Source organism: Podarcis gaigeae (assembly GCF_964106915.1).
Source record: "Podarcis gaigeae genome assembly, chromosome: 3".
Lineage (NCBI taxonomy): Eukaryota > Metazoa > Chordata > Lepidosauria > Squamata > Lacertidae > Podarcis > Podarcis gaigeae.
The window spans coordinates 15556172-15568923 of NC_139680.1; the positions used below are offsets into that span (position 1 = coordinate 15556172).

The 12752-nt window shown below is 42.9% G+C and overlaps 1 long non-coding RNA gene across 3 annotated transcripts; it reads right to left on the reverse strand.

The window, feature by feature from the left end:
• Positions 1–6541: 6541 nt before the first annotated feature.
• On the reverse strand, positions 6542–11997 carry LOC310840736. 3 transcript variants are annotated; one of them, XR_014562066.1, is made up of 4 exons: positions 11044–11997; positions 9352–9476; positions 7727–7832; positions 6542–6677 (listed from the first exon to the last, which is right to left on the reverse strand). It is a non-coding gene; the product is annotated as an uncharacterized lncRNA (long non-coding RNA). The 3 variants fall into 3 exon arrangements; XR_014562067.1 differs by lacking the exon at positions 11044–11997 and having other exon boundaries at positions 6542–6623; positions 9352–10203; XR_014562068.1 differs by lacking the exon at positions 11044–11997 and having other exon boundaries at positions 9352–10203.
• Positions 11998–12752: the final 755 nt, after the last annotated feature.

Consider the following 12752-nt stretch of genomic DNA (forward strand, 5'->3'; position numbering starts at 1 on the left):
ACCAGATCACTTGAAGGATTGCCTCCTCCCATATCAGTCTGTCTGCACACTAAAATCATTGACTGATGCCCTTCTCCAAACATGGTCTCTTTCGGAAAGGTGACGCTTGTATCTCCAGCGAACTGGGCTGTTTTGGTAGTGGCACCTCAGCTACTGAATACCTCTCCCAGTAAGGTATGTCTTGGCACCAGCTGTTCTCTAGGTGCCAGGCAAAACAATGAAAAATGACAATCCATTTTAAATACCTTAAATATGTTAAACTCCTAAAGCCCGCTTGCTACATTTGTTTCTTGCTATTTGACTTGCTTTTAATTTCATTTTTTGTAGCAAAACCATTGTCTAAAATCGGTTTTCAATAAATAAATGAAAATAGGCAACATGGAAGTATTAAAAGGTAAAGGTAAAGGTACCCCTGCCCGTACGGGCCAGCCTTGCCAGACTCTGGGGTTGTGCGCCCATCTCACTCAAGAGGCCAGGGGCCAGCACTGTCCGAAGACACTTCCGGGTCACGTGGCCAGCGTGACATCGCTGCTCTGGCGAGCCAGAGCTGCACACGGAAATGCCGTTTACCTTCCCGCTAGAAAGCGGTCCCTATTTATCTACTTGCACCCGGAGGTGCTTTCGAACTACTAGGTTGGCAGGTGCTGGGACCGAGCAACGGGAGCGCACCCCGCCGCGGGGATTCGAACCGCTGACCTTTCGATCGGCAAGCCCTAGGCACTGAGGCTTTTACCCACAGCGCCACCCGCGTTAGAGACCTGCAAAACAAGGTTGTTGGAAGATGGTCTCAGCGCTGACCAAGACCGTATGGCAGATTATTTGGAAAGGAAAAACTTTGCCACAAAGGAGTGTGTGATGGACCCAACTGCTGTGCCTCTGGCTAACGCGAAGAGTGGCAGCCACAGAGTTCATTGTTACGATATGAGAACAACGCAGCTGCAAACTACCAACTTGGTGAAAACATCACATGATGTGACTAGCTGTGGGAAAGAATCTTCCCGGAAGTTCACAGGCTTCGAGAGTCTTTGCTGTGTGTGTAATATGAGACCTTCCTGTTGCGTATGTAAGGGAAGTCTTTGTCACTTGCTTGCTGAACACTGAACTGTTCGGTCATGTTTTCTGTAGTGCTGCAAAGTGAGAAATAAAGAGATGTAAATAGACTTTCTGACTACCGGTATCTCCTTTCCCTGCTAGGGATGCAAGGAGGGAGGGGGTGTGCATTTTCCATGCTGGGAAATGTCGCCTATCAAGATCTTCCTTGACTGCAGGGATGCCAGCCAGGGCAGATCACCGGTAAACAAGCTCCGGGAACCGACGAGGGGGGCCAGCCTCTCCTGAGGGGGCTTGTTTTACAACATTCATAACACAGCACACATACCATTCAAACAAGACATAACTAACAAAGAGCTGAGTGGGACCTGTGATGGACACCTCTGAGCTCAAGGCCTTCTCCTATACCTGCCCAGTTTTTTAAGATATTCATCTGAGGTCTTTCTCTGGGTGCCTCAGCCTTTCAGATATCAGGCATGTGGCAAGCAGAGAAAAGGCCCTTTCTGTGTTGCTGCCACATCTGGAATGCCCTCCCCAGGATGGAACCTATATTTGTGTCATTTAAATGCCCACTTAAGGCTTTTGTGGTCTCCAGGACTATGGATGGGTTGCTGCGACCTGCTTTTTAAAATATTTTTTACCATTTCTGTGTTGACTGTACCATTAATCTCTGCTGCTGTGTCTAACAGGAACAGCCTCTTCATTTAGGTTCTGTTTACATTTTGTTTGTTTATAATATTTTGCTCTTAGGGTTATTTTATCGTGTTATGTTTACAGTGGATCTTTATTACTTTATTTGTGATGAGCAGTTTTGTAATCAGATAAATCACGCATATGCTTCACAACCAACCAACCAACCAACCAACCAACCAACCAACCAACCAACAATAAACAAGTCCCATATCCTTGACATTCATTATTGGACTTGGCCTAGTCATTAGCCTCATTTGGACAAGCAAATCTCAGTTTAATAAGCAGATATATAGATTACCATAGCTCAAGGGTAGAGCATCTGCTTTGCCTGCAGAGTGCCAGGTTAAATCCTGGCATCTTCAGGAAGATTAAAGTGTCCCATGTCTGAAACCCTGGAGAGCTGCTGCCAGCCAGTGTCTGACTCTGTAAAAGGCAGTTGCCTGTGTTGCTCCCATATGCAGCCACTTTGTCCTGCAAGCAAGAAAACAAGTCAGGAAGCCACAGCTAATCATAGGTTTCCATTATGTTGAACTGGGAAGCTATGGTTAATGGCTTTCAAACAAGCCAGTGTATAAAGACATAGTTTAAAATCTGGCTTCTGTGTCAGGAAGCCATTAGCCATAGTTCCTGATTTGGATATAGCAGGATGTGATGGCTAATTGTGGCTTCCCATCTCACATTTACCCACTCATGTGAAGGAACAAAGCAGGCATGTGTGGATATGTGAAGCTAATTTATATCTGTTTATTAAGCTGAGATTAGATCATCGTGAAAGGCCAGCAAAAAGGATAGATATTTCTTATTTTTAATGCCAGATAAAGGCGTATGTGGTGTTCTACCTCAGGTGCGCAGGGATGTCTGAGTGTGACATTTGCTTCTCTGTCTCAGGTATCGTAATGTCTTAGGCTGTAAATATTAACAAAGTTCTGGCTTCAGTTGTCCTTTCTTATTCCAGCAAACTCCCTGGGCACTGGCAACTCAATGCCATGTGAAGCAATTTACCCAGAATAGAGTTTGGTCACATTTTCCCACATCCAGACCAAAAATAGACCCGTCCCAACCGGGAAAAGTCACAAAACTTGTTTATTTTGCCTCACGACCAGAATGTAAAACCGTATCGTCAATTCCATTCCCCACACCTCCACTTTTTCTTTTTTCAGTTTTAGGCTTGATCAACGTTCCCGCACCCCGGAGCACAGAAGTGAGCAATGGGCATTGCCAAATCAAATTTCTATTTCAGACCATTTAGAAGGGTAGTCAATTAATTAAATGTTTGAATCATTGTGTTAAAAAAAAAAAAGAGTCAGATTACAATAATGAATAAAGGTAAAGGTACCCCTGCCCGTACGGGCTAGTCGTGTCCGACTCTGGGGTTGTGCGCCCATCTCACTTAAGAGGCCGGGGGCCAGCGCTGTCCGAAGACACTTCCGGGTCACGTGGCCAGCGTGACAAAGCTGCATCTGGCGAGCCAGCACAGCACACGGAAACGCCGTTTACCTTCCCGCCAGTAAGCGGTCCCTATTTATCTACTTGCACCCGGGGGTGCTTTCGAACTGCTAGGTTGGCAGGCGCTGGGACCGAGCAACGGGAGAGCACCCCGCCACGGGGATTCGAACCGCCGACCTTTCGATCGGCAAGCCCTAGGCACTGAGGCTTTTACCCACAGCACCACCCGCGTCCCTACAATAATGAATAGCTCTACTTTAATGAATGGTAGATAATACAGAAAAGAGAACATAATAAATTGAAAGAAATGACAACAACCAAGTGTGTTGTTTGTTCAGAATGTAACACTGCTCTCTATGCCTGGAATTTGCTTGGATGGGCCACATGGAGAAGCCTCATCTTTCCAATGTTTATTTTCACTACCAAATATCACCACCACTCCTCTCTCTAAAATAAACGCCCCTTATAGCAAGAAGTGGCTCACAGTTGGAAATGGGACTTGTATTCCTGAAGGGCTAGTGCCTTGCAGAGGTGCAATGTTTATTTTCCATAGGGAGAAAGCTTTCGCCCACCCCCACAGACGCCCATCTGGGCAAGGCACTGTGTAAGCAAAAGGAGCAAGAAAGCAATTGCGCCCTTGGCAAAAGTTACATGTCAGAACCTGGTGACTCAAAAGCTTTGGTTTCTTGCACAGATCTGCTTAACATTCTGGTCGTCTGTGAGGTATTATGAAGACATGGTACAGAAGGAAGTTCTACAGAAATCAATGGGGCTTACTCCCATGTAAGTGGGTATAGGCTTGCTGCCTAACACCATGCTGTGGTGATCACACAGGGTCCCCAGACGTTTGACAGTCTATTGATCCCTGTGCCACCACTGTGATTGCTTCCTCGCTGCCACCAACCCGTTTCTTTCGGGTACACACGGAGTCCAGACAGTTGTTAATATTAAACCAAATAAACAAGTTTATTTTATAAGCATTAACAAGTTTATGGTTTCAGATAATTTTTCTTGTCAGTTTCTTAATCTTAGTTTCTTTACCGGCCTATACCTTCCTAATAACTTCTAACTGATTATCCCAACTGTCTATCTGACTCCTCTTAACAGATTCTCTCACTCTCTCACATCAAACTATCCCAACCCACAGACTTATTTATACTCCCTCTCTCTTCTCTAACACCTGACTGACTCCTTAACAACACTAAATCTAACTCTAACTCCTCCCCTTGGGTTCCCACTTGCCAATCACTTCACACTCATTTAACCCTTTCCTTATGACCCTTATGATGTCACATGATGTCACACCCAGGATGCCACACATGCACTCATGCATTCACTTGCAGTCCCAGAGATCTTCCAAATCCCTACCCTTACTTCCTGCCCTACATCTTTGAGAGTTGGAAATCAAGGATTTATACAACGGTGGCTGTGCACTAGTGAAATGCACAGGCACATATCCTCCAACATTTCTCCAATGAAAATAGGGACATCCTAGGCACCAAATTGTCCTCGGTCCTGTCTACCTACTGCAAGTCCTCTATGCCTTCTTATCCAGAGGGTCCCCCAACCCGCAGGAACCACCTTTTAGGTGAGACAGAGGCTGCAGTGACTAAGAGGGATCAGTGGACATTGGGTGCTCTGTCTCGTACAAGCAGAAGTGCTTCACATCAAGGAAAATCCAGCATTGGATAAAACCCTATGAAAGTAGATGGGAGGGGGGAATAGCCAGGGAGATCTGCAATCAAAGGCAAGGAAGGTTAGCTCCTTGCTTTCTCGGTGTTACAGCGTCATTGTTCTTCCATATTTTTTAATACATATATATACACATCTTTTATAAGCAGACCTCCATGCATCAAGGACCATCTACACTGAGCTGGCAGGGAAATGATGTGTTATAAACATGAATGAAAGTGACCATTAAATTTCCTCTTCAATAGGAGTTCATTTTAAGCTTGTCTTTGCTTATGAATTATTTACAAAGAATGCTGTTTAAACTTTTGCTCTGTATGCTTTCTCATAACCTAAAGCAGATTGCCTAATGCAATTTCTATCCTGTTCCTTTTTTAAAAAAAAGCTGACCTTAAGATGGCTACTAATTATTATTGTGGAAGGAAGAAAGAAGGACATCAAATTTCCAGGACAGGCACATATCCCTAATCTGATTTTTACCTATAATCAAATAACCTATGATCAATTCTGAAATATATTTTATTTTTATTTCATTATTATATTACCATTTATTACATGACCTTTCCCTAATGTAATAGGGTGAATTACAACAATTAAAACTCAACATTGAATTGTTTCTGCTCTGTCCCTCTTTCTACAGACACCCATTAAAGTCCTCAGGGTGCATCACTGTATTGACAATTTCATCTGTCCTTTTGGAAGACCATGAAGTTGAACTGGGTCATCGTGGGACAGTCAGTTCATTCAGCTAGCATCACTATTGATATTTGAAAGTGATAAGAAGTTGCCATAGAAAGATAAGTTAACCCAAACCCAGCACCTGCAGGCACCATGCACCCATGAAGACTGAGCTCTCATTTAGAAAAAGTAAGTCTCTAGCCCTCCTAGGATGTTATGAGGTAAAGTGTGGAGGTACCTAGTGATTCATGTGAAATGAGCGTGGTGTGGTTGCTTTGTCTATTGTTCCTGGTACTGAGGAATGCTCCATGATGGTCATAGACACCAATAGGATTAGTCAGAGTGTATATGTGAGAGACCTTCATAATGAGGACCAGCTGGACACAGATGATTTCCCACTGTAAGCAAACGGTCACTTGGGGTGGTAGTCTCGCTCATTTTGGGTTCTGTCCTGCTCCCTATGGCAGCCATTTTGTGTTACGCCACACTCTGCAGCAGCCATCTTGTGTTATGTGCGCCCCCAGGACTATCAAAATTCAAAACATGATCATTATCCAAGAAGGTTGGTGATCCTCGAGTTAACCTTTATGATTGCTGCAAAATAATTAATTTGCAGGTCAACTTGAAAGAAGCATATGGGGTTGACCTTGGCTTCAGAGAACAGTAGTATTGTTTCATTGCCGTTAAAAGCAAAGGAAGACAGACTGTTGGCACCACCAGACAAGCAAGGAAAGGCTTATTGAGTTAATAAGGCATAGCATGCTTGGGACTGTGTGATTATGCATTGGGTTGTACTCAGTGTCGGAATAGGCGGGTCAAAAAGCCAGCTGACTCGGCCCCAGCTGGAGTGTCTCCCCTCAGCCTTGCCGTTGAGGAGATCCATAGACCTCTGCTCCGACATGCATCAGTGACTCAAGCTTGCAGACTTGAGCACACTATACTCAGCAGTGTAAGCTGTGCAACAGAAGAGGCTTGAGGCTGTAGACACATACTAAACTACGCATTTATTATACATAAATCAGGACAAAGAAAACATGGCATCTCTCCTTGCCGTCTTCTCGGAGAGACTGAAAAGCAAAAGCAATAGAGAGTGGAATTTCCGCTCACGCCGGCAATCAGTGCTGGAACGTAAACAGACATGTGACATGGAACAATCCCATGTTTGCAGCAAAGGGTGGAATGGCATTCCCAACACTCAGTGCTATTTTTCTTGAAAAATAGGTGCCAGAACTCACCATAAATGCCTCCCTTCTCAATATCACCCACCTGAGAGGTGCCGGAACTGAGTTCCAGTGAGTTCTGGCTGAAAAAAGCCTTGGTTGTACTGTGTTTTCTTTGGTTGGTGGTTGTAATTGAAAAAATGAATAAAGAAATGCTAAAAAGGTGGGGGTCAGCATTATTTGACCTATAGGAGATATTAAATGTTGCACTCTCCATACTTCCTCCACCAAAATAGTTTTTGTATCATGGCAGGAACTATTAATGTTTTAGATGTTAGCATACTTAGCATGGAAGATTCACTCAGCATTTCCAGAAGTATGAAAAAGTAGCTGGTTTTTAAGCAGCAATTCAATCCAAATTAAAGCTAAGAGCCATATCATCTATATAAAATACAAATGTGCCGAAGGAGCAGAAGTTTGCACCAGAAGAATGTTCTCAAAGTTTCATTAAAACTTACTTCCCTGAATTGGCAAGAAGAATAACTGATGACATCTAATGAGAATATGTAGAATAAGGGAGTTACTGGAGGGAGTCCTAGTCCAAGAAATCAGGGCTGCAATCCTGCTGAGCTATGGCTTGGGCAAAGTCTGGGAAAGGGTGTAGGGCACAGGGAAGACATGCAGCCAGCTATGTCTTGGAAGTTTACACTAGTTAATTTATGCCTAGGTATCTCTGTGGAAATAGTGCATCTCTAAAATTTATAATGTGCTGATACAAAATGCATCACACCCCAAGCATGCTTTGGGGAGTTTGCTTATACAGTACTCATTTCTCAATATAATGTACGGTATTTCTCGCAGCAGTGCTTTGGGCTACCATTCTAAAATGACTTGTGTAATTGTGGCATATTGTTAAGTATTTCCTAGGGTGGCAGTTTCAGGCAACTATGTTATGTACAGGTTGAGGAACCAAACTAGAAAAGAGCTCCAAGAAAGACAACCTCACTCACCTCTCACACTGCTTTTGATGCCAAAACTGGGTGTTTAAGGATGTGGCTCCATTATACAGCTTTAAACATGAACAAGCCGTCTGCTTGCATTGCCATTAGTCATACCCTACATGGAAATATATACATTTTTCAACACATATGAAAACTTTATGGATTTCCTCAGTATGACTTTTCAGGACTAGTGAAAAGGCTAATGGCCAACTGGCAGCCAGTCATTATTGCTCTTGGCACTTGGCTGGCAGAACAAACCAAAGATGAGATCGCAATGGATGTAGGCTTATGAGACAAGAACTCAATTCACTGTCCAGATTAATATTTTGAATATTGTAATACTGGTGACAATTCTTTCAACATGTATGGAGCCGATCAGACATGATGAGTTTTGAAAGCTTTTAAGTCAAGGATTGTTCTGAACTCCCTGTCATGGTCAGGAATTGCCAGCTTGCAGTCATCCATGTTTCTAGACAAAATGTTATTTAAATACAATAAAATCTGTAATTAATGATGCAGAGGTACTAGAAAGCAGGAGGTCAAAATAGCAAACAGAGGGATACTCTCTTCTTCTTCAAGGCTCAACAAAGGGGCAGGGAGATAGATAACAAGGCTTCAATAAAAGACCCATTACCCGAAGGTGAGTCTCATTGAACTCAGTGGGATTTAGTTCAGAGAATTTACACATATAGCATGTATTGCAGGGTAAATGCTTGACCTGTTGCAGCTGGCTATGACTAGTGATAGAGCAAAAGACAGACACATCTGCAATAGTGGGCCTACTTGCATCCTCAACAACGCCGTTCCTTAGCAAAGCCTTCTTTCTGGACAGCAGCAACAGAATGCAAAATAATGGCTGGAACAGAGATACTTTGACAGTGCTCTATGTATCTATGTTCTTTCAGGGAGGGTGAATAGGGAGAGGAAGCTTTGTAGAGCTTATTTTTAAACTTTTGAGTTATAAATTCACTCTAAAATTCAGTTAACTTCCTTGAGAGTCACAGACGTCTGCCTCTATGCAGCTCATTGTCGTTAAATGCAGTTTGAGCAATAACAGTTTTGCCAGGCTTAATGCTTTCCAGGAAAGAATTAGGTAAAAAGTCGCTGTTTCAATTTGGCTAAACTTTGCAAGCCACTTTAAGATCTCAACACACTGCAGAAGTTGGAAACTTGTAATTGCTTGACTGAATTCTGCGTGTGTTTTAGAGAGCAAGAGAAAACGGGGGGACACTGGGTTGTACCCATTGCTAGTAACACCTCAAAGTAGGCCCATTAAAATTAATAGACACAACTAACTTAGGTAAATGAATTTCAATAGGATTGACTGAGAACTTAGCTGGATGCATCCCAGTGCATCTCAAATACATCTGAATCCAATAACTCATCCAGTGATTACTTAAGAAATCTAGGTCTGCATCTTTGCAAATTGCAAGACCGCTCTCAGAAAGAGGACATGATGTGCTTCAGGGGAAAGCTCAATCAAGCATAGTCAACCTTGTTTTAAAATATTAGCTTCCCCCTCCTGTTAATTTTTCTTTTGGATGTAACAAGAGCAGAACCATCTGGAACGTAGTTAGCACTCTGTGATTTGTTTCTTACTTAGATGTGAGCAAAAATGTTTCAAAATAACTCACACGAAAAAGGAGTTAGGACTGACATGACCAATATGCTGTAAGGAATCAAAATTTGGAGAAGGGTTATTTTCCCATCACCGGTGGGCGAAGCATATCAACACTGAACTGGTGTCAGGTTATGTCCTCTTTAACAGAAAGAAAGAAAAAAGAAAGACACAGTGTTTATAGTTTTTATTCATTAACAAAATCAAGAATTTTCCCTCTTGTTTTGAAATCACCTGATTGTATCTTTGTGAGCTGGCCTCCCAAGTGTGCATGAAAGCGTTGCTATAAAGTGATGACTGCATAATCACATAGTGTTTTATGACTACACTAAGCAGTTTCAAAACCATAACATCTAAACATCATAAAACCAACGGCAATTTGAGAGGTAAATGCATATTGGTGGAATCCCTAGCTGCTGTAGATGTCAGTAATATATTGTTCTGCAGTTTATCCAAGGGCTTGTGAAATACTGCTGTCAATTACCGCCCTGAGAAAATACTCTGCTTTTTCAAGGCATAGTAAATGGCTAGCCTTCATTTAAACTGGCTTCCTTTACTATAGTTTCAGCAACTGCAGCTGGTTTCCCTCCCATTGTGGTAATTCCCCCCACAGTCATTACACACTGGTCACAGTGAACCACCCTCAGCTTGGCTTTCTAGAGTACTGCAAACACCAACATTACAATCCTTCAGTGTGGCTCTTTGCCAGTTTTATATTTAATCCTTCCTCCTCTTGTAGGCTTTAGAGCTTGTCCTTTTTTCATGCTGAACTCCCGTGTGGCAAGAGTCAAAGGAGAGTAAATTGTGGCATTGGGGTAGAAGCCTGGCCTAAGGGCCTTTAACTACACTGCTGTGAAAGTGAAAAGACTGTTGTCTGTGTGTGTGGCTGGGGCAGTGGAGATAAATAAAGAATAGATTTGTCCCAGGATTCCAGACCTGTCAATGCAGTCATAACGGCCTCAGCCCAGTAAACCTGAAGGAGCGTCTCCACCCTCATCGTTCTGCCTGGATGCTGAGGTCCAGCTCCAAGGCCTTCTGGTGGTTCCCTCATTGCAAGAAGCAAAGCTACAGGGAACCAGGCAGAGGGTCTTCTCGGTAGTGGTGCCTGCCCTATAGAACGCCCTCCCGTCAGATGTCAGAGATAAACAACTACCTGACATTTAGAAGACATCTGAAGGCAGCCCTGTTCAGGGAAGTTTTTAATGTGTGACATTTTAATGTATTTTTAATCTTTGTTGGAAGCGCCCAGAGTGGCTGGAGAAACCCAGCCAGATGGGCGGGGTGCAAATAATAAATTACTGTATTATTATTATTATTTCATTGACAACAGCCATTAATATTAACACAGATCATCTAGTGCAGTGGTTCCCAACCTTTCTTTTGGCCATGCCCCACCTAAGCATCTCTAAAATTCGGATGCACCCCCCATTACATATAAGAATTATTATTATAATTCTTATAAATATCATTTTCAAATTGCCCACCTTAAAAATCAAATTGCCCCCTTGTGGGGAATGTGCCCCACGTTGGGAACCATGAATCTAGAACTACTCCTCACTCTAGACAGAGCTCATGAGAAATGCAAGCTCATCAAACTGCAGGTGAACAAATTGCAAGTTGATGGTATATTCCAAAACAACAAACCCCATAAGGCATTATAATTTTAAAGCTAATGCTCCTTGCAGCACAGCATCAAGGAGCAACTCACCAGCTAGGAATACTCTGGGCAATTGCAGTTTTTCTTCTTCCAGTCAAAAGGTGTTGCATATAGTTGAAAAGAGCTGTAAAAAAATACTCCCAGACCTCTTGGACGTAACTGCATTCTCTTAAAAGGTTCTCCCAAACAAATGCAGTAATCTTAAAATGGGCTGAAAATAATATCAGGTCCCCTCAGACACACACCTGCATTTCCCCACAAGTAGCATAAACTTATTATGCAAACCTCAAGTAAGCTCTTAACAGTAGCCTCCCTATCATTCACATGAAAGATTAATATCCATCCTAAAATTCTCTTAGCATTCTATACCACTTCCCTTTTATAATATGCTACATTATTACTGTAGATGTAATAACATACAGAGCATGTGGCCAAGCCTTGTTAAGAGAAACCAGTTGGAAATTACGGCTCCAACCTGTCTAGTGCGTGACTAGTCTAATTGCGTGTTTGATTAACATAAATCAACAGTTTACAAGCAATTTGTATTTACATGCACTTCATCTATTGCCCTTCCTTTATAATTTCAACCAACAAGTGTGTAATTTCTCCTTGGACAATATCAGTTACCGCCAAGAGCCAAAATTACATGGTGCCAGGGACTCCAGAATTCATTTACGTTGGAATTCATTTATCTTTGATAATCCTTTCTTGTTCCTAAAATTAAAAGGCACAATCTGGGCCCATTTCTCAGGGGAAACGAAGCCAATGGCAATTTACCCAAGATGCTAGTAGGAGCAGTTTAGGTGAGGAATCCTGGCCCATTCATTAGGCTTTAGTTCACGCCACACCCTCATTTGACATTCTAACAGTGGCAGTGAAATCAGCACTTGCAAGGCTTTGTCAGCAAGCATTTAGTGTTCAAATCTCATCGTGCTAATTCATTTTTATTTCTCAGAATGCTACACAGACCAAGCTTTTCAATCTGGATCACTAATTGTCGTTGTTGTTGTTTAGTTGTGTCCAACTCTTTATGACCCCATGGACCAGAGCACGCCAGGCACTCCTTGTCTTCCACTGCCTCCCGCAGTTTGCTCAAACTCATGCTGGTAGCTTTGAGAACACTGCCCAACCATTTTGTCCTCTGTTGTCCCCTTCTCCTTGTGCCCTCAATCTTTCCCAACATCAGGGTCTTACATAAAACTAAAGCTTACATAAAACTAAAATCCCAGGATAAAGAGAGAGAAGGGGTCCCTGGAAGCCAAAGCATAAACAATAACAAGACTCGGCACATTTTAAAAAAGGTAATCAAGGTAAATGACACCTGGACGGTTAAGTCCAGTCAGAGGCGACTATGGGGTGCGGCGCTCATCTTGCTTTCAGGCCGAGGGAGCTAGCGTTTGGCCACAGACAGCTTTCTGGGTCATGTGGCCAGCATAACTAAACCACTTCTGGCTCAACAGAACACCATGACGGAAACCAGAGCACAAAGAAACACTGTTTACCTTTAAAAAATAAGTACCGTATTTTTTGCTCTATAAGACTCACTTTTTCCCTCCTAAAAAGTAAGGGGAAATGTGTGTGCGTCTTATGGAGCGAATGCAGGCTGCGCAGCTATCCCAGAAGCCAGAACAGCAAGAGGGATTGCTGCTTTCACTGCGCAGTGATCCCTCTTGCTGATCCGGCTTCTGAGATTCAGATTTTTTTTTTCTCGTTTTCCTCCTCCAAAAACTAGGTGCGTCTTGTGGTCTGGTGCGTCTTAT